The sequence below is a fragment of the Marmota flaviventris genome, chromosome X, assembly GCF_047511675.1.
Source record: "Marmota flaviventris isolate mMarFla1 chromosome X, mMarFla1.hap1, whole genome shotgun sequence".
In the NCBI taxonomy this organism is placed as follows: domain Eukaryota; kingdom Metazoa; phylum Chordata; class Mammalia; order Rodentia; family Sciuridae; genus Marmota; species Marmota flaviventris.
Window position 1 is genome coordinate 10,472,607 of NC_092518.1, and position 23,538 is coordinate 10,496,144.

Below are 23,538 nucleotides of genomic sequence, written 5' to 3' on the forward strand. Positions count from 1 at the left end.
TACCAAAAAAGAAAAAAAAAAAAAAAACCCAACCAACCATCTAAACAACCAACCAACCAAACAAACAAACAAAAAAAACCCCACCAAACTTTTTAATTAACAAAGATTATATATGTTCAAGGCATGCATTATGTTGTTTTAATAGACAGTAGAGATAGTAAAAGCTCAGGGAGAGATGAGGCCAGCAGGATTTCCAGAGCAGAGCCCTTCAGAAAGAGATTGGACTTCAGTTGGGCCTTTGAAAGGAGGAACCATCTAATTTTTCAAAGCTGAAAAGAACATTAGTATTCATCTGCCCCACCCCATTCTTTTGCTGATGAAGATATAGACATGTAGGGAAGTACCTTTGTCAAAAAAAAGAGAGAAGTAGAATTTACTATATTTTCTACATTGTCAGACCAATTGCAACGTGAAGAATGTGAGTGAAAAATGTAAAAAGGAAAGAAAATTTTAAGAAGAGAGCCCCATGGCCCTACAAATAAAGGGTTATTTTTTTTTCTCTTTGAGGGGGCTTTGCTTGCCTCTCTACTGTTCGGTATATGCCTCTACCCCGATTCTAGGGGCTCTGAGTGAGTCATTCAGCTATTTATTGTTGGTCAGACCTGACAGGCAGGGACATGTGGCTAGGGATTCTTAGTCTTCTCTTCCCCTCTTGACCCTGACAGGTGCTGCCTGCTGGATGTACTGTCTGTCACTGTGATTTTGAACTTCTGGGTCCATAGCCCAACATACTGAAGACTAGAATCCACCTTTAAAGAGCTACCTCACTTCATCATATAACTCACCTAACAGTGACCTAGTAAGAGAATTACAATTCCCTCTCTCACCTGAACCCCATCTTTTTTTTTTTTAATAAAAGGGGAAATGGAGACTCAGAACTTAACTTGCCCAAGGCCAGGTCTTCAAAAATGGCAGATTCCAATGCAGAATTGTCCACTCCAAAGTATGTGCTGTTTTTGCTCTACCTCACTGTTTGAGGACTGTTTTCTTTGTCATTCTAACTGTTTAATTCTGTTCCTCATCATGAATTAGCAGTTCATTCACAGTAACTTATTCATGGTATTAGTGACTCACTGAAAATAAGGTGGCCAGATTAAACACTAAGTAATTATTTGGGGTCTGTTTATACTGAAAAATTGTCATTTATCTGAAATTTAAATTGAACTGGGCATCTTTTTTTTTAATGATTCTGTTTTTATATGTTGACTTTCTATCCTGCAACTTTATTGAATTTGTCACTTCTAACAGCTTTTTTTTTTTTTTTTTGGTGGTGGTGCTGAGGATTGAACCTAGAACTGTACTTACAAGGCAAGCACTCTACCAACTGACTTATATCCCCAGCCCCTGGGCATCTTTTTTTTTTTTTTTTTTTTTTTTTTTTTTATTGTGTCTGGTGATATTCCCCCTCATAAGGTAAAGAGAAACACATGGAATAAGTTGGCTACTGAGTAGAGGCCCTAATGAAGTCTTCTTAAGTCTCAAATGGGGGTGAGGAATTTGTCCCATCCCTGAATCCCCAAAATGTTGGGCAATGTGGATAAGTATCTTTGGTTCTCCTAACTGGAGGAGTGTTGTGCTACTAGTATCTAGTGTGTAGAGACAGGTCCCCAAACAAAAAATTATGGGGTAAAATGCTAACAGTATTATGGTTAAGAAACCCTGCCTTATAAAACCACACTCATGAACCAGTAAAGAAAATTCTAACTTCAAGTTGCCTTAAAAATCTCTTAGTATATAGTAGATAACTTTTTTTTGTTGTTGTTTTGTTTTTTAAAGACAGGGTCCTGTTAAGTTCCCAGACTGGCCTCATATTCCTGATCCTCCTGTTTCAGCCTCCCCAGTAGCTGGGATTATAGGTGTGTGTCACTGTGCCTATCTGGAAGGATTTTATTTCTCTTTGTTTTTCTTTCTCTATCCCCCTCCTATTCTCCCTTCCCTCTTTCTTTCTTTCACTATTACCAATTCTTTCAATATAGAGCCTGGCCTTCTATTTCCCAGAAAAACGATACCAAAGGTATTTATATATCAGGACTAGTTACTTCGCATCTGTGGATACTGGTGGCAGCAGGAGTAGACTCAATTTTAAAACATACTTTAGAAGCACATATGATAGTAGCCTATTGATATCAGATTTGCACCTTTAATTATGCTCATTGAATAACATTCCTCACTTGTACTAGGGGCAGTGGTCTTGGGAAGCAGCCTAGATATTCAGATATTCAGTTGAACTACATGGTGGCCAAAACTGGTTGACTGCTGGCACTTTCCCCTGTTTGATCTGACATGTGCTGTACAGTGACTTCATGCAATGGAGATGCACTCTAATCCACTTCATGCTTTCAATCACAGGGCCTTTGGTGCTCCCAAAGTTGCCGTAGCTTTTGTTCCTGGGGTAGAACTTTCACTGAGCAATTGGAAAGACTGTTTTAATTACTCATGAAATTTTTCTTTCAGCTCCTTGCTGTGCTAGCCCTTTTTTACTTAATCTGCATCCATGCATTTCCCTGACATTGCCCATATACAACTTGAATCCCCAGGCATACAAAGTATGCCCAAGCTTTTAATAGCAAGTAAAGTAAATCAACCAATAAAGTGTTCTAACATCAATTTATAGTCTTTAACAATTAGTATCCAGATTTATGGTAGGGTTCTGAGGTAAAAAAAAAAAATGAACAGTAAATTTTAAGTTTCTTTTTTGTCAAGAACCCTAGAGATGGGGGACACAAGAGAAATGTTAACTGCTCTTTGTTTAACAGCCTTGAAAATAAATACTAGTTGCATTTTGGCATGATAGATTTACAAAAAGAAACTTTTTTGTTAAAAAAAAATACTGAAGACACCATATACTAAAATGATTAGAATTTTATAGCTGATACCCTACTAATATTTTTAGTTGAACACCATCTGTTTATCTGAAATTAAATTTCTAGCGAATGGTCATGCCAGGAGATGCTGTTTTTATTTTTATGTGCAGCTGAAACACAGAATAATAAAAATCTGCTTGAGTTGAAGAAATATGTTTGTAAAAGGTTTCTTTTTTAATCTGAGTTGGCTGAGAAAATGACTTTTTAATCTACTGGCAGCTGCTTTCATTTGGCTGGTTTTCAGTCTAAATAGTTTATGTTGGAGACAGATCATTTGTTTTATATTTGGATACAGTATAACAAATAGTGCTTTTTGAGCTATGAGGAAGACTCAGATATCATGAATATCTTATTCTCCCTATAATCCTACCTTTGTAATCATTTCTTGTTTCTTTGATGGACACAAGTGGCAAACTGCATACCACCCAGTTGCTGTGTTATTTTTATTCCACTCTAAGAAAATCACATCCTACACATTAATTGGCATTTGTTTACAGGAGGGGGAAAACGACAGGGTTTTGGAGATATGTATGACTCAGTGGAAACACTTCTCGTCACACTGGCTTGCAAATAGAATCACTGTACTTCCTTTGGGTACTATGGGTGATTCCAGTGGGAACCTGGGACTCTTCCCAACTGAGTGTTAATTAAAGAGAGCCACCTCTTGGCTCCATTCTAACTCCAGCAACACTTCAAAATTCTCCAGCCGCCTCTTTAATCAACAACATGTGTTGGGTATCTACTTTTAGCATGAGGCACTCCAGTTACCACCCTAATTTCAAAGGCAGTGACAAGAACAGGGTTTTATTGCATGACTTCAAAGTCAAGTCACCTAAACCTACATTAGAGACACCATTAATATCTGCCATTGATGTGAAGTAATTGAAACTTTCCATGTAAAGCATGAATTTCATAGAAGAGAGAGATCTTGCCTTTTCTTTACATCCCAGTACTTAGTGCACATCATATTTACTACTTTCTTATTGTTTACACTTTCTTATTGGACAATATTAAATTAACTTTGCATACCAGCTTCTCTGAATATTACTAAAAACCCAATGCATTGTTTTGAAATGTAGAAGCTGGTCTTCAGTGGTCAGCTTCACTCAAAAGTTCAGACTTGGGGTTGGAGTACAGCTGAGTGGTACAAATCTTGCCTTGAAAAACCAGCCTCTACCTCAGAGCAAAGCCTGTCCAAGGAAGGGACATCACCTTTGTCCTTGCACTCCTAGGCACATTCCCACCCTGCTAAGTGGTTTATCTACAAATAACAGGAGAGATCTGCTGTGCCAGGTGTTCCTGACTCAGTCAGGCTAGGTAGAGACCCATAGTAACCCCCTAGCAGCCACCAATCAGCATGAGACAGGGAAATACCTGGGATGCCAGATGACCCTCCCAGTAGTTTATGGTGGTTGATAACGTGTTGGGAAACCATGTAGTTCAGCACGTACACCCCTCATGGCTTAAACCAATCGGTTCAAACGAATCCCCCTCTTGTACTGACCAATCACCCCTCCCCAACTTGTTCCCACCAGTGAATGTGCTAATCATGTTTTAGAGTTGTTATTTGATTTTCCCGAGGTGTGTGATGATTTGCTAAGAGATGCTATGATGTATGTGAATTCCCTGCCTTCTCCAAAGAATGTATAAAAGTGCTGCAAACCCTGGGCTCTGGGCCTCTCAGCATCACCAGTTGCTGTGTGTGCGCGCGCGCGGAGGACCGACCTAGCTCGCAATAAACACCTCTTTGCTGTTTACATTGATCTTGGTCTCTGGTGGTCTTTTGGGGGTCCCGAATTTGAGCATAACAGCCTAACATGTACTAGGCCCTGGGGTCCATCCCCAGCACCACTAAATAACATGACAAAAAATTGTAGCTCAAGAAAGTGAAACTACAATTTTTAGTATTGGTCAACTCGGGCTGCTATAACAAAATGCTATAGGCTAGGTAGCTTAAACCACAGAAATTTTACTTCTCATAGTTCTAGAGCATGGGAAGTTCAAGACCAAGACTTCAGCAGATTTGGTTCCTGGTGAGGGCTCCCTCCATGGTTTACAGACTACCACCTTCTCCTTATGTCTCACATATAGGGATGGGGGAAGTATTATTCTCTTCTTGTAGACCACAATTGTATCCAATTAGAACCCCACACTTGTGACCTCATTTCACCTTAATTACCTCCTTAGAGTCCTAACTCCAAATATAGTCATGCCAGAAGTTGGTCCTTCAGTCTATAATTTTTAGAAAACTTTTTTAGAAAAAATCGGGTGGGTGCACAATTCAGTCCATACCAACTGGACTGGTTAAAGAAGGAACTTTAATTTTAGAACCCTCAAATTACTATGAAAAATAAAGAACAACTTGAGTTTCAATATTACCTTTTAATTTGGGGTCTCAAAAAAAAGGATCGGTTTTTGAATTTTATGTAAAAAATGAAAATACTCTTAACTGATCAGTAGAGTATTAAAAGTCAAGATAGTCATTCCTCCAGAACAGGAAAGTGACTGAAAAGAGGCACAAAGGGGGCTTTTGGGATGCTTCAGGGCTCCATTTCCTGTTTGGATGTTGAATCAAAGGATTTGATCAGTTTGTAATATTCGCTGAGCTGTTCAAAAATTTGTGTACTTTTCTATATGTGTGTTATAGATTAATCAAAAGTTAAAACAAAAAAGAAATAAATCTGAGTGATGTATTTAATACCAGAGATAAACTATTTAATTGTCTTATATTCTCAGCCTAGACAAATAGGCTACTGCTTCTTGTCCTTTCTAGTTAAAAGAGTCACAAGGGGCTAAAATCTAATGAGTTGTAGTATATAAAAACGGATGAGAGCCTTCTTATAATGTTATCTTCCCAAAGGTACAGTCAGAACTGCAGATTAAAATTTCTGGCTGACATTATTTTGCTGCTGTGTCCCTCAGCCTAGTAGCTTAGCAGTTGGAGGCTAAAAAGCCAGGTTTCCAGGGAGAGGAGAAAGGTTTTCTGGATAAGGAGCAATGTGGATTCCAGGTCAGGGCATCATTCTCAAGAGTGGTAGCCATTTTGAATGAATTGTAAACAGACACTGCCATGAGTTCCAGGAGATTCCAACTGCCCTGGGCAGAGGCTTTGCATCTGTGCAGGCCACAAAGTTGTTTTTCAGAGGAGCTGAAGGATCAGGTAATATGTTTGTGACCCTTGATATTGGTGTCCCTGGATGTTAGTAGAGAGCTTTCTCTTTTAGGAATAGTTTCCTACTCAGATTCCATAATGCTAGACTGCGCCCTGTTGTTCCCAGCTCTCCCACTTATATTTTCCTGTTTCATATTGTACTTGAACTTTTAACAGTATGTTAATAGCCATAGCCAGTTGAATGTTTCCAAAACCTTTTAAATTTGGGGACTGATAGTGCCACACAGGCACTCATAGGGATATTGGTGGTGTTAACAATTACCTTAAAGATAATGTAAAAGAAAAACACATGTACCTCTATTTACCTTTTGTGATTATTAAGATATAATTTAAAAATAGCTAGGCTTGGTGGCGCATGCCCATAATCCTGGAGGCTTGGCTGAGACAGGAGGATTGTGAGTTCAAAGCCAGCATCAGCAAAAGCAAGACACTAAGCAACTCAGTGAGATCCTGTCTCTAAATAAAATACAAAATAGAGTTGGGGTTGCTTAGTGGTTAAGCACCCCTGGGTTCAATCCCTGCTACAAAAAACAAAACACAAAACAAAACAAAAACAAAAAACCTGCATGAAATACTTTAAAAATAAACTGTAGCCAAGCATGGTGGTGCATACCTGTAATCTCAGCTACTCAATAGGAGGATCACAAGTTTGAGTCCAGCCTGGGCAATTTAATGACACCCTGTCTTAAAATTAAATCAAAAAGGTTGGGGATATAACTCGTTCGTAAAACACTTGCCTAGCACATGTAAGGCCCTGGGTTCTATCCCCAGTACTGTAACAGTGGTCCCTTCACCTTCTGAATGTAGCCCTCATTGCTCTAAAGGCTTATTTTAAAAAAAAATAAATAATTTTTTTTTCTCTCTCTCTTCTCACTTTCCCCCTCCCTAACAAGATTGGGGAGACAAATCTTTTCTTTCCCTAGTTAATTGCCCTTGAACACACCCACTACAGGAAGGAGATGCCTGCTGAGGATCTGGGAAGTGAATAGCTCCCAAATTAACAAGTGAATCCTAATAACTAACAGGGTGCCCTGAGACCCCCTACCAGAGCACACCTGGAATATAACCTTTGAAGGATTTCTTTAAAACCCCCCTGTCCCTCCAGATCAGGAGAGTCACAGATTTGGGACTGGAGTCCCTTGTGTTTCTCCTTTGCTAACAAAGCAATAAACCTTCCTTTTCCTTTTTCTCAAAACCGCGTCCTCATTATTAGATTGGCATTGATTGGCATTGGGGACAGGGACCGAGCTTCTGGTTATAGTACTATGAATAAATAAACAAATGCATACACAAATTTTGAAGCTTCTTGCCATTCAGAAAGAAATTATTTTTAAGTTGTTGAGATTGTTGAAATGTTCTGATTTGGTATTTGTGTGTACTGGGAACAAGCCCTCTTAGGGCTTTACTAAATTAATCAACTCTAGACATTCATGATTACTTTAGACACTAGATGTTGGTAAATTTTGATAATCTCTTCACCATTATGCATCCCTTGGCAAAATGTCCTTGAACCACCAGCATTGCACGACCCAGGAGCTTGTTAGAAATGCAGAATCTCAGAGCTGCCCCCTACATTAGATACAGTATAGTTGTCCCTCTTATCCACAGGGAATAGGTTCCAGGACACCCCATGGATACCAAAATCTTTGCATACCAAAATCCGTAGCTCCTCAAGTTCCTTATATAAATGGCATAGTGTTTATATATAACCTAAGCTTTCCCTCCTATACTTTAAATCATCTCTAGCTTACTTACAATACCAACTACAATGTAAATGCTATGTATGCATTTGTTGTACTGTATTGTTTAGGAACTAATGACAAGAAAAAAAGGCTGTGCGTGTTCAGTAGAGATTCAGCCTTTTCTTTCGAATATTTTTGATCTAAGGTTGATCTAGTCCACAGATGCAGAGCCCAAGGATCTGGGAGGAAGACCTGTATATAGTAGCAGAATCTGCATTTTAACTGAATCAACAAGATCTCCCCCGGGTGATTCCTACACACATGCAAATGAATCAGCAAGTAGGTGGTGGTAATAATTGAGAGTTCCTCTTCTCAAAACATCCCCCACTGGGCCAGGACTGCCATTATTGAGGATGAATTTCTCTAGTTCTTACTCCTTCTTAGGAAACATCCCTAACCAGCCTTGAGAGGGGAACTCAGCAGGTCATTTTCAATTCCAAGCCTTTACATGAACCCACCCCCAGGGGCTTTCCAACTGGACAGATGGCAGGGAGCAGGTTGACTTTTGGGGTAAAGGTGGGAGTAGGGAGGTGGAGTACAAAGTGCAATATCTTGGGTGAAAGAAAGTAGGGCGACTCTATAACCATGGCACCCTGAGGCCAGGGAGCTGTGCTGCAGGAGTGGACATGAAGTAACAAGATAACAATGACAATAGTCACAATAACTGTTGGTGCAGAGGTTTCTAAGGTGGTTCTGCAATAAGAATAGGGAAGGGGGAGGGTGGATTTTCTTAAAACATAAATTCTCCAGAGGCAGGGACCCACCTTGGGTTTATTATATCCTAAACTGTAGGGGAGAAACTTGAGATTCTGTATTTTTAACAAATGCCTCAGGATTTGCATCAACTGGCAAGCTTAACTGCAAGGTAAGCCTGGGTTCGAGCCTGATGCGCCGTAAATATTATTATCTCCAATGCTCACAATAAGACTAAATGATATTATGGGATGCACTTTGCTAACTGCATTTTCTAATGGAGAAGTTGCACAGCTTGCCCAGTGTTGGGCAGATAGGAGGACTCCTTCCCAGATGTGTGACTCCAAAAACCTTTTACTCTAAAACCTTCTACTGTATTGCAGGAGTGAAGGGAACTTTCTCTCCAACCCCTGAAAGTTCGATAATGGCAGCCTATGAAAATGAACTGACAGGGCTAGGGATGTGGCTTAGTGGTAGATCGGTGCCCAGAATGCATGAGGTCTTGGGTTCCATCCCAGGCGAGAAGGGGGACTTCTAATAGAAAGATTAACAGATAAAAAAGCATACAAACTTGTTAACTGCATGGGGGCATCACAGGAAGGTGAGTACCCAATAACCCAATGAGATTTAGTCTCTTAGAAGAGAAGGAAGTGGGGATGCAGGCAGGCAATGTAGAAGAGTAAATGACTTTTAAGGGAGCCAAATGAGCCTGAATAACATACAATGGTCTGGGACAAACTTGTCTGGGTTCTGGGTACGTTTTCAACTTTAATCTTCCTTTCAGTGACATGCACCAATCTCCTCTAGTCGTTAAACTGTCTGGGGAAGGAATTCACAACCACTGACTGTCTTCTAGAGACTCTGGCCTTTAGGTAAATAGAAGAACTTCCCAGAAAGCCCCTCCCTGCATTTGCTGCTCTCTAAACTTTCAGTCTGAAGTAATCAGCAAACCAAAGTGCTACTTTGAGGCATCATTTTCTGAACCCCAACATTGCCATATCACTTTCCATAAAGTATGGCCCTAAGGTTATTTTGCTTAGAGCACACTTTGATTGCCCCAACCCCCTTCTTGGGGCAGGGGTTGACAGTTTCTGCAGAAGTTCCTTAATCTGGTATCAAATTATGACATCATTGTCCAGGTTTGGGTGAAGTTGTGCAAGGAAATCAGACTCCCTTCCTCCTGTGCTTAATAATCAGTTTCCGGGAGTTGGAATACCAGTCCCCACAGGATTGAGAAGCAGACTCTCTAGGGTAATTGAGAATTTCTGCCTGCCTTGGTATTAAGGCAGTTTCCAAAACTGATGGAAGTAAGCACATATTGCTTCTGCCCTCTGAAACCTTATTTTGTTCCAAGAAATCCCTAGAAAGAAAATACAGTAATTTAGTACTGCAATACTAAATAGTGATAGTAGCAAGAACAAGGCACCATCTGGTACATTTGAATAATTGTCAAGGTTGGCTTTTCTTTAAATGCTGCTTATTAGTCCACCCATATTAAAATACTAGAGCTAGAAGTCATCTGGTGGTGATGTGTTAGTATTACAAGAGTGTACTTGCATATTAAATTCCTCAACTTGGGCTCAGTTTGGGAACCCAAATGTCACATTTGACCTTCATCTATACTTTCGTCTTGTTGGTTACAGTTCCCTTTATAGGTTTGTTTCAAAAAACTCCTGATTCTGATACTGTCATCTAGAACAGTGGTTTACCAAGTAGGTTGTGCAACTTCCTACCCCCCAAATATTATGTTTTCATAGCAATATTTGACTTTTTTTTTTTTGTACTGGGGATTGAACCCAGGGCACTTAACCACTGAGCCACATCCCCAGTTTTTCCATGTTTTATCGTGAGACAGGATCTCACTAAGTTGCTATGGGCCTTGCTAAGTTGCTGAGGCTGGCTTTTAACTTGCAATCCTCCTACCTCAGCCTCCTGAGCTGCTGGGATTACAGGCATGTGCCACCACACCCAGCTAATATTTGACATTTTCACGTTATATATGTTATAATGAATCTAACTTTGTACTGTAGTAGTAGAGCATGTGTAAAATTTATAAATAAATACAAGTAAACATATTGGGTGACATATTATTCATGTTTCTTCCCTTGAAGCATACATATTTATAACTTTTCCTCTATTATATTAGCCCTTCCTGCCAGTAGCATGTGAAGGATATGGAAAATAACAACCCCCAGGGAGAAAAGGAGAACAATGGGCTCTGGACTTTCACAATTTCCTGAATCTACAACTGTTCCCCTGATTGCCCAACTGACACATTCTGCTATGACTTGGTCTCACTGAACCCTATCAAACTCAGACCCCATTGTAAACAGTTGCCATTTTCCTCTTGAAAATGTGCCCCTCTGCTGCTTAATAAAGCATCGTTGATTTGTTGAGGTCTGTCTCCATTTCTTTTTCTTGCTCCTTCATTTGGTGCTAAAACCTGGGCCGGGTCTCTTTCATTATGTCATCTGCTTATTTGATAAGAGTGCCTTCATCTTTGCCAATTTCAGTTCATGTTTATTGAACTATGTAGGATCATGTACTAAATGTTCTAGCATAAAGAATATGATATATTTGCTGTTTTTAGGGAGTTTACTATCTGGAACAGAGATGTTGATATTGGTGGGGATTTTGGGAGTATGTTACACTGATATGGTGGTGATATGCTGCTGCTGCTGATGTTGTTGTTGTGGCTGGTGATGGTGATGATGATGATGATGATGGCCAATGAGGAGAAAAGGAGAAGAAAGTCTTATTTTATGGTTGTGATTAAAACAAAGCAAGAACGGAAAGCTTCCCCTTCTGCTATCTGGTATTGTGACATCTTTCCTTTGCACTGATGATCTTTCCTGTTGTTTATCTTGCTTCCAATATAGCTTAAAAATACTTTTTAGTCATCCTCAGCATGTACTATAATTCTCAGCTTCCTAGGATTTGAGCCTTGGGAACAGCAGGTTTTCCCCAGGCCCTGCCTTTCTTCTGTATTTTTGTCCTCCTTGCTCCACAAGCTGTGAAAGATGTGAGTCATGATTCCCATATGGTGGGATTCCCTCCCCTCTCCTCCATCCACATGCCTGCCCTGCCATCTGCTGCCACTCTCAAGGTTATGGAGCAAGAGATGACACAGGGAATGGAAAGGAAAACAAACACTGTTTTATAAATAAAATAGAAAAAAAAAAGGAGAGATGTGTTTTCTTATTACAAAGCAATTTGTATTTATTACAGAAAAAAATGAGAAGCTGAGCACACACCTACCAAAAAAAAAAAAAAAACCCAAAACCAAAAACACAAAACCCCACACCCAAACAAAATAAAACAGTCTCACTCAAGGCATTATTAATCACTCTGTCTCCATATATGTCTTTCCAAACCTGCATCCTGTAGCATAGCAAGCTATCAAACAAAATGGGATCATTACCACATAATTCTGCAACCATTTTTTAAGAATCTGAGTAAAGAACATCTTTCTATGTCAATTACCATTCCCACACACCAGCATTTTTTAATGTTGAATGAGTATTTTCTCTGTAAGGGATTATTCCTATTGCTACAGTTTATATACAAAGATAGGTAAGGTATTCTCTGCCTTTATGTGCTTATCATGTAATTTTTACCCCCTAACTTTAGATCATTTTCACATATTTGCTTTTACAAACAGTACTGTGATGAATATCCTCATAGCTCAATCCTAATATATACTCATAATTTCCCAAAGAGGATGCTGGCTACTTTCTGTCTGCCCCTCTGGGTCCACTCTCCATCATTCTCTTTTGCTCCACGGATCTCAGCAGTGGGCTCATTTGCCATCCAGCAACAGAAAGCTCACATAGGACATTGGAGGGGTGCAGTAGAAAAGACTGGATCATAATTGGACTCCCACCTCGCCTCCTTAAGAATTGCCATTAGCTGCATTCTCGCATTGATGACTATAGTGCCTGGGCAGCCCTCTCCCAGAACTCCATTTTCAGAGAGTTACTAAACCAAGGATACTGAACCATTCCTTTTTTGTTTCCCTTAACCTTGCCCTTGCCCTCATAGAGAGTTCTTCATGAAACCCTTTGAACTTCCCCCATGTGAGTGTGCCATCTGTTTCCTGGCAGGACCCTAGATAACAAAAATATACTCCTATTCCTGTCATATTCTGCATCCCCCTAACTGCTCACTTGCATTGGGAACCTTCAGACCTCCCCAGGGCTTTGTTCTTGATGCTAGAACCCTCCCTGGAGTCAGAATGAATTAGGATGAGTTCTATGGCCATTTCTCATCTTTTTCAATACTTGAGCTCATAGCAAAAATTTGTTTTTTTAATTTTTGCTCTATCTTAAATGGCATTATAGTATTCTTATTAAATAACCAGAAATATATTTTTAGAGCTTCTAGTTTGAATGATAATTTCCTGAAACTATCTCCTCTGTGATTTTTTTCTTTCTTTTTTGGGGGGAAGGGTACCAGCGATTGAACTCAGGGACACTGGACCACTGAGCCACATCCCTAGCCCTATTTCGTATTTTATTAGAGACAGGGTCTCACTGAGTTGCTTAGTGCCTCACTAAATTGCTGAGGCTAGCTTTGAACTCGCAATCCTCTTGTCTCAGCCTCCCAAATTGCTGGGATTACAGGTGTGTGCCACAGCGCCCAGCTTGTGATTTTTTTTTTTTTTAATCAATAGAAGGGACTGGGGATGTGGCTCAAGCTGTAGCGCGCTCGCCTGGCATGCATGCAGCCCAGGTTCGGTCCTCAGCACCACATACAAACAAAGATGTTGTGTCTGCTGAAAACTAAAAAATAAATTAAAAAAAAATAATAAAATCAATAGAAATGTGCTTTTCTGCTGGGCTGGGTGGCGCACACCTGTAATCACCGCAGCTCAATCCTTAGTACCAAAAGAAAAAAAAAAAAGTTTTTCTAAAATCTACACCTTCCTTGACTTTTGAATTTTCAGATGAGTTGGATCCTTCAAAGGTTCTTCACATTTCTGTTTAGCCAATTGTCCTTGACAGTTCAGAATTATGTATCTGTCCCATTTCTTTTGTCAACCTTCTGTTTGATGAAATTGTCAGCAACATTGGGGAAAATTATCACATCCTCTTTGTAGTGAGAGGAGACTTTTCAATGTTCATACCTTGTTGATGTGCTCCTTTACTGCATTACTATGTTCTTGAATTCCAGTTCCCAGAGAGGGCACTTGAAGGAGCTTGGTTTCAGATATGGAGTTAAATCCAGTCACTTATTGGCCATATGACTTCAAGGGTCTCTCCCTCCTTCCTTTCTCCCTTCCTCTCTTTTCTTTTGCACTGGGCATTGAACCTAGGGGTGCTCTACCACTGAGCTGCATCTCCAGTGCCTCCCTTCCTCTTTTCATTTAAAAATTTTGACACAGGGTCCTGCTAAGTTTCCCAGGCTGGCCTTGAACTTGTGGTCCTCTTGTTTCACCTTCCTGAGTAGCTAGGAGTACAGGCCTGCACCATCTCACTTGGTTTAAGGCTTCTTTCTTTACAGAGTCACAAATTTCCAGTCCCTACTTCCTCTTTCCACTGGACTGCCCTCCCTCTCCTATTTCCCTTCCCCTCCCCTCCCTTCTGTACTATTTCCTTCCTCTCCCCACTTCCCCTTTCCCCTCCTCATTTCCTCTTCTCCTCTCTGCCTACTCCCCACTATCTGTTTTCCCTGTGAAACTAACATATGGATAGAAGGATGAAAAACTAAGTCAGAAACATGTCGAATGGTTCTTTTCCTCTTGGAAAACAGATCATAACTGTGCAGGGAATTGTTCTCAGATGGAAAACTCTCAGTCATAAATCCAGGCCCCAAAAGGCTTTTCTAATACCCTCCAGTTATTTTATGAACTCTCACCTTGGAGCATCAAGGACACAAAGAATGGTCTGAAGTTGTTGATAATGTCTATTATTTTCCCAGTCTTTGAAAAATGCCTGTCCAGTGTTCCAGACTGAAGATTGGTCCTGGGGAATCAAAAGATAAACTCCCTAACTGATTACATAATATTTCAAATGGTCTTATCTGGAGGAAGGGAGCTGGCTAGCTAACATGAGCCAGTTCAGAGTTGGAAGGGTGATTTTTTTGGGTTTAGGAAACTGTTGTATCAGCTGATAGGGACTGCTCTATAAATGTTAGCTGGAGAAATGCCTCTGCACCAAAATTCAGACTTTACTTGGCCTCTCTTCTCATTTTTTTTTTTTTTTTTTTTTTTGGTGTTGGGGATAGAACGCAGGACCTCATACGGGCTAGGCCAGCACTTTATGACTGAGCTACATCCCCAGCCCTCATCTTACAAATCCTTAATTTATCAAGGAAAACAGATCTTATAATTTTGTTTGTTTGTTGTTTGCTTTTGTTTTTGCAGTGCTGGGGTTGAAACCCAGAGCTTTGCACATGTTAGTCAAGTGCTGTACAACTAGGCTATATACTTCCAGATCAGTCTTAAGAACTTTTAAGAATTTGCCCTACAGTATCATCGCAGAAAACATATTTTCCTCTTACAGTCTTATTACACAATATTTTCTATATAAAATGATAAAAGTAATATATACATATAAGTTGTGAAGAATATTAAAATATAAATACACAGGGGCTAGAACATTAATATCTGGACTCTTCTCCATGATTTCCACCTCTCCCACTGAAGTAACTGCTCTCCTGAATATTGCATTCCCCTTTAAAAATGAATACTGCTGGACACTGTGGCGCATGCCTGTGATCCCAGCAACTAATGGGGCTGAAGCAGGAGGATTGCAAGTTTTGGCAATTTAGTCAGAACCTGTCTGAAAAAACAAAAAGGACTGGGGATGTGGCTCAGTGGTAAAGTACCACTGGGTTCAACCCACAGTCCAAAACAAGAAAAAAAGAAAGAAACACCAAAAATCCAAAAACAAAAAATGAAATATTGTTGGGTGTAGTGGTGCATACCTATCATCCCAGTGACTTAGAAGACTGAGGCAAGAGGATTGCAGGATTGAAGCCAGCCTCTGCAACTTAGTGATACCCTGTCTCAAAATAAAAATTTTAAAAAGGAGATGTTGCTTAGGTTGACCTTGAATTTGCAATCAATCCTCTTGCCTCTGCTTCCTGAGTTGCTGTGATTACACACATGGGTCACAGTGCCTGGCTCATTCAAATTTCTAACATTCATCAATTCATCCATAGTGTTGTGTACAGCTGAGTTAGCCTTCTGTTACTATAGCAAATACCTGAGATAATCAACTTATAAAGAGAAATGGTTTATTTTGCCTCCTGGTTTTTAGAGATTTCAGTCAATGATTAGCTGGCCTCCTTGCTTTGGGACTGTGGCAGCACATCATGGTGGGAGCACATGATGGAGCAAAACTGCTCACCTCATGATCAGGAAGCAAAAAAGAGAAAGAGGAAGGGGCTCGGGTCATATTATCTCCTTCAAGAGCACACCCCAATGACCTAAAGACCTTACATCCTAAAGGTTCCACCACCTCCCAATAGCACTAACCTGGGGACCAAGCCTTTACCACATGGATATTTGGGGGACACTTAGGATCCAAACTATAACAGCAGCTGAAGTTCATTCCTTTTTACTTGGTTGTTCACTTGGTGAATATGCACAATTTATTTATCCACAGTTCTATGAGCGTTTTGGTTATTTATTGTTTCTCACTGTTTGTACAATAGTCTTGTTAATGTAGATGAGAAACATACTAATAAGAATTTCTAATATTCCTCTGTCAAATTTTCATAAATACTGGATTAATTTGTGTAGTGTCCCTTTGAGCTTTTCTTTCTTTCTTTTAATCATTCCCATGTATTATCTAAAGAAACTTAGATGCAAGAAAAAAAATAAATGATTTGCCCATGTTCCTTTGTCACTGCTGCTATTTCTATTCCCATCAAGCCCTAGAACAAGTTAAACCCTCTCTCAGTTCTTGTCTGAACAACAGCTTCCATTCTGATACTAAATCAGAAAGATATTTATTTTCATCTCACAAAATTTTTGATCAAGGAAGCAGTGTGTTACAGCAAAAATAATAAAAAGCTTAGGGAATGGGAAAGATTTGGGTTTTTCAATGCTGAAATCAGTACTTGTAAGAATGGTAGTCCTGTGCAAATCATGTTATTCTCTTACCTTCATTTCCTCATCAACAAATGGAGATAACAATGCCTCCACATAAAATAGTGCACTGATTATTTCAGTAAGATATGTGAAAGGGCCAGTCATCATATTATAAAATAAAGAACAGAGGAGGTTCACAGTCTGAGGAGTGGAACTCATGATCCAACCCTAAAACTGACTCAGGTGGAATAGAAAGAGGTCAGTTCTGGTTTGTGGCAATTTCAAAATGGTTCTGGCCCCAGAACAGAATATGGCAAGGTCCTTCATTAACTTTATGGTAATACAATGTCTTGGCTTTTCTTAGGATGTGAGTTTTTTCCTTATATGTTTTAGTAAGCTGTTTAACCACTGTGACTAAAAGACCTGACAAGAACAATTTTGAGGAAGAAAAGTTTATTTTGGCTCCCAGTTTCTTTGAGGTTCAGTCCATGGTAGGCTGACTCCATTGTTATGCTTTGAGGTGAGGCATCACATCATGGTGGAAGGGTGTGGCAGAAGAAGGCTACTCAGGACATGACAACCAGGAAGCAGAGAGAACTCTGTTCACCAGGGACAAAATATAAACCCCAAAGGTATACCTCCAGTGACATACCTCCTCCAACCACATTCCACATGCCTACAGTTACCACCAAGTTAATTTAATCTAATCCACTGATCAGGCTACAACTCTCATAATTTAATCAATTTACCTCTGAACATTCTTGCATTGTCTCACATATGAGCTTTCAGGTACACCCCATGTCTAAATTAAAACATCAAATCTGTTTTATGGGTTCTTTTAACAGTCTTTTTATGCTGGGCTAATAGCACAAAATTCATTCGTACGTCTGACAAAGAAACAAAAATAAATGATCATAGTATCTAATAATTATAGAAATTATGCTGGATTCTTTTGGAGAAAATTTAAGCTAATTAGTGTGAATTTATATTAGGTTATTACATAATAGTTTTTCTTTTGGTTCTGGAGATTATACCTAGGTTCTTACACATACTAAACTACATACAGACACTGAGTTACACCTCAGCCCTATATAATGCATTTAAACCCAGATATTGGACTGGAGCTCCGTGAAGATCATGACCCTATCTTTCTTATTCTCCACTCTATCCCCAGTGCTTAGAACAGTGTTGCACCTAATAGTTGCTCAATGAATTTTTGAAGAGTGAATGAATAAGTGAAAGAACTACCTCTTTTTGTCTTATTGCTAAAACTCATACTTTTTTTGTGTGCTCCAAATCTTGAGTAACAGAAGCTTGGGATAACATGAGAGTTTGTTAACATGCAAGCATTGCCCTTTTGGAGTACATATTTTTGAAATGCAAATATTCCTGGGAGTATCATTTTTTAATCATATATACTTAAGATATACAACTTCACGATTTGATATATGTGTACATTGTGAAATAATCACCACAATCAAGGCAGTTAATGTATCTAGCACCTTATATGGTTACTTTTCTTTTTTCACAGTGAGAACACTTTGTATCTACCTTCTTAGCAAATGTCAAGTATACAGTGCAGTATTGCTAGCTCTGGTTACCATACTGTATATCAGATATCCAAAACTTATTCGTCTGGCATAACTGAAACTTCACACCCCTTGGCTGACATTTCTGTATATTCTTTTCCTCTCAGCCTGTGATAATCCCATTCTATTTTTTGCTTCTTTGAGTTTGACCATTTAGATTTCATATATAAGTGAGATCACACAGTATTTGTCTTTCTGCGTCTCATTTACTTCACTCATAATATTCATCCATGTTGCTGAAAATGGCAGGATTTCCTTGTATTTCAAGGCTAATCAACATTTCATTATGTGTGTACCACAGTTTCTTCATCCATCCATCTATCCATCCATCCATCCATCCATCCATCCATCCACCCATCCATTCATCTATCCATCCACAGAAGAACACAGGCTGCAAGGAACATAGGAATGTAAATATATCTTCAAGATCCTGATTTCAATTCCTTTGGCTAAATACCTGGAAGTGAGACTGCTAACTCATAATAGTAGTTCCAGTTTTAATTTTTTGAGGAACCTCTATACTGTTTCTATTGACCTCCCACCAACAATGTACTGGGGTTTTCTTCTCTCTCTATTTTCACCAGCACTCATCTTTGCTTTTTTTTTTTTTTTAAATAATAGCCATCCTAATAGATGTGAAGGGATATCTGATTGTGGTTTTGAATTGTATTTTCCTGATATTAATGATGTTGTGCACCTTTTCATATACATGATGGCTGTTTGTATTTCTTCTTTGAAAATACATCTGTTTCAGTCCTTCTCTCTCTCTCTTTGCAGAACATGCAGGGCAAGTGCTCTACCACTGAGCAATATCCCTGACCACATTTGCTCATTTTTAAATTGGGTTATTTTGGATTTTTTTTTTGTTATGGAGTAGAGTTTTGTTTGTTTTGCTATTGAGTTATATAAATTCCTTGTATATTTTGAATATTAACCCCTAATCAGATAGATGGATTGCAAATATCATTTCCTGTTGCTGTTTTCTTTCCTTTCTTCCTTTTTTTTTTTTTTTTTTGTATTGGGGATTAAATCGAGGTACATTCTACTGCTGAGCCACATTCCTGGCCCTTTTTATTTTTTATTTAAGACTGTCATCTTTAAGTTGCCCAGTCTGACCTTGAACTTGCAATCCTCCTGCCTCAGCCTTCTGAGTGGCTGGGATTAAAGGTGTGTTCCATCACACCTGGCTCCCTTTTTATTTTGATGATTGTTTCCTTCACTGTGTAGAAGATTTTTAGTTTGATGTAGTCCCACTTGCTTATTTTTTTTTCTGTGCTTTTTGTGTCATAGTCAAAAAATCACTGCCAAGATCAATGTCAAGGAGCTTTTCCTGTCTTCTTCTGGAAGTTGTATGGTTTCAGGGTTTATGTTTAAGTCTTAAAATTCATTTTGAGTTGATTGTTGTGTATGGTGTAGGAAAACAGTCCAATTTCATTCGTTTGCATGGGAATATTCCATTTTCCAAGCACCATTTATTGAAGACACTATCTTGTCTCCATGGTGCCTGGACACCAATGTCCTTGTTAAAGATTGGTTGATCTTATATGTATGGATTTATTTCTGGAATAGCTGTATGGTTCTATTGGTTTATTGATTTGTTTGTTTTTAATGTCAGTACCATACTGGGCTTTTCTTTTTTGGGAAGTTTATGATTGTTAATTCAAACTCCTTACTTATTACTGGTCTGTTCATATTTTCTTTTTCTTTATGATTCAGTCTTGGTAGATTATTTATTTCTAGGATTTATCTATTTCTTCCAGGTTATCTAATTTGTTGGCTTATAGTCGTTCATAGTAGTCTCATAATCCTTTATTCCTGTAGTCAGTCATAATGTCTCCTATTTCATTTATAATTTTATTTTTTAAGCCTTCTTTCTCTTTTTTCTTAGCTTAGCAAATTTTGTCTGTCTTTTCAAAACCCAACTCTTAGTTTTATTAACCTTCTCTATTGTTTCCCTCGTCTATTCCATTTATTTCTTTTCTAATTGTTATTATTTCCTTTCTTCTGCTGACTCTGGGCTGTTTGTTCTTCTTTTTTAGTTTCTTTGAGGTGCCAAATTAGGTTGTTTATTTGAGAACTTTCTTTTTGTGTTTTATTGCTATAAACTTATAACTACTGCCACATTCCATAGGTTTCAGTATGTTTTGTTTCCATTTTTGTTTGTGTTGAGATATCTTTTGATTTCCCCTCTGATTTCTTCTTTGACCCATTGGTTGTTCAATAGTACATTGTTTCATTTCCACCTTTTTGTGAATTTTCCAGTTTTCCTCCAGTTATTGATTTCTAGTTTCATACCATTATGGTTGGAAAAAATATTTAATATGATTTCTCACTTCTTAAATTTGTTGAGACTTGTTTTGTGGTTTAACATATGATCTATTTTGGAGAATATTTTATGTGCACTTGAGGAAAATGTGTACAGATGGTCTTGACTCAAGGTGGTTCAACTTAACAATTTTTCAATTTTAACATGTTGCTAAAGCTTACCCACACAACTATTCTTTTTTTTTTTTTTACTTTCAATACAATATTTGATAAATTACACAAGTGGGCTAATGTAAGTGTTCTGAGTACATTTAAGGTAGGCTAGGCTAACTTATGATGTTTGATAAGTTAAGTGTATTAAATGCATTTTTAATTTATGCAATATTTTCCACTTACAATGAGTTTGTGGATATGTGCCCCCATTGCAAACCAAGGAGCATTTGTATTGTGCTGCTGTTGAATAGAATGTTCTGTATGTGTCTGTTAGATCCATTTGGTCTGTGGTGTTAGTCAAATCTTCTGGGTTTTAATTGATTTTCTGTCTGGATGATGCATCCAACGTGACAAGTGGGGCATTGAAGTCTCCTGGAAGTAATATTGTGCTAATGGATAAGGTGAATTTAGCTAAACCTATGGCTTGTCTCTCAGCCTTGGGGCTCAGGGAGAGGACATGAGGAAGAGAATAGAATATCACATACACCTTTAACTGGAATTAGTTTACCTTGAAACTTTCCTGCCAACAGCTTGCTGATATTCATAGGCAGAAGGAAGGAGACTGACAGAATGGGGGCAGGAGAGGAGAAAGATCTAATCCTGGAGCCCAAACTACTGCAAATGAGGGGAGGCCTGAGTGAAGGAGGGTCCCTGTGCCAGCTGAAGGGCAACAAGAGGATAATACATCCTGCATGAAGAAGTGGATGGCTCAGCAGATAACTTTGTCTACTTGACCTCTTTCTAGGGAGGAGATAGAGTTATAGGCCATATAACTTCCATATAGGTCACAGAGGTTTGTTCAATCATTCATTCATTCAACAAACATGTAGCAAGTGTCTTCATTGTGCCAGGCATTCCCACAGACTCTTATAATATACATGAGTGAGAAAAATGGGCAGACATCTGTCTTTGTGGTGCTTATATTCTAGTGGGGAGAGACATGATAAACAAAAGACAATAAATAAGCAAACCACATAACATGTTAAAATGGATACAAGCAATAGAAAAACAAGAATGTGGAACAAGATAAGGCACACTGAGTGTGGGAGGAAAAGAGAAGCCATTTGGGAATTCTGGGCAGAAAATGTGACATGATCATACTTTTGTTATAGAGGTCCACCCCTTTGGCTGCAAGAGTGCTTTGGAGGGGCAGGAACAAGTTTAAGCAGGGAAGTATATTTGGGGGCTATTATACAGTAAGAGTCAAGATGTTTGGACCAAGGTAGTACCTGTGAAATTGTGAAAGAAGATCAGATTCTGGATAACTTTGGAAGGTAAAGCTATCGGTGTTTCTTGATGAATAGGATTTAAGGTGGAAGAAAATGAGAGGACTTTAGACTGTTAAGGCTTTTTGCCTGAGTAATTGGATGGCAAGTGTTGTCATTCCCTGATGTGGAGAAAGCTGCAGGTAGAGAAGGTTTTAGGGAAAAGATTTGGAAATGTTCAGTTTGAGGTTATCTGTCACACAGAATTGTTGAGTATACATTGGGTCTAAGAGTCTGGAGTTTAGAGAGGAGTCTGGACTAGAGATATAAATTAGGGAGAGTTTAAGTCATATATATAGAATTTGAAGGCTTAAGACAGGATGAGATCATGCAGGAAGAGACAGAGGGCAAAAAAGAGAGCCAAGACTGAAACTTGGAACATTCAAGGAAAAGAAAAATCCCTCAAAAGAGACTGAGAAGGGAAACCATACAGATGGTAGGATAGGGTCCCGAACATCAATTGAAGAACATGTGTCAAGGAGATGGGAGTATAGATTGTACAAAATGCTGCTGCTAAGTCATAGTGAGTAAGTTGTAGATTCAACAATGTAAAGATCATTAATGAATGGTGGAGAGCAGGAGTGACAGTCAGTTTTCTGTCACTGTAACAAAATACCTGAGATAAATCAATATAAAGGAGGAAAGGCAGAACATCACAGCAGGAGTGCATGGCAGAGGAAGCTGCTCATCTCTTGATAGCTAAGAAGCAAGAGAGACAGAAAAGGGCTGGGTCCTAATATCTCCTTCAGGGGCACATCCCCAATGACCTAACTTCTTCCCAATAGGCTCCACCTCTTAAAGGTTCCACCACCTCCCAATAGCACCACACGCTGGCAACCAAGTTTTTAACACATAGGCTTTTGGGGGACACTTCCAAATCATAGCAGCTGGTTCAGTGAAGTGGTGGGTCAAAGACATAATTGAAGTGGGTACAAGGGAGAATGGGAGGAGAGGAAATGAAGATGGCAGGAACAGAGAACTATTTTGAGAAAAGACCTATATTCCTGGAAATTTGGGAGTATATTTAAGATAAATAAATAAAAAAATTTTAATTATTAAAATTAAATTGTTAATGTTTAAAAATTAAATACTTATTTATTTTTTATGGAGCATTATAATTATACATAATAGTGGGATTCATTATGCCATAATCATATATGCACATAACATAATTTGCTCAATCTTCTCCACTATAAAAATTAAATATTATTAAGCAGTTTCTTTTTCAGTACAGGGGATAGAACACAGGGCCTCATGCATGCTAGGCAAGCACTCTACCACTGAGCTACCACCTCCCCAGCTCTTTTTATTTTATTTTGAACCAAGGTCTCACTAAGTTTCCCAGGCTGGCAAAGGTCTATAATCTTTAAGCACAAGGATGTGCATCATAGCATACATGCTCAATAGGAGAGAGGTTAAAATCAATGGTAGTACTTCTGCTTTATGAAACAAGCCATTAAAATCAATTTTTTTCTAAAGGCTATTGGTGAAATAGGTAATGATTACTGGGGATGTTAAGTGAAAAATAAAACAGGCTATAAAACTAAGTAACAGAGTTATTCTAATTACATAGACAAAGAAATAACATATGTGTAATCCATGTTTCTCCAGGCCTTACCTCTGTTTGTGCAAATAGAATTATAAGAACAAAATGAATGTAAATATCATAGGCTACTGTGCCCACTTATGTCTTGGAA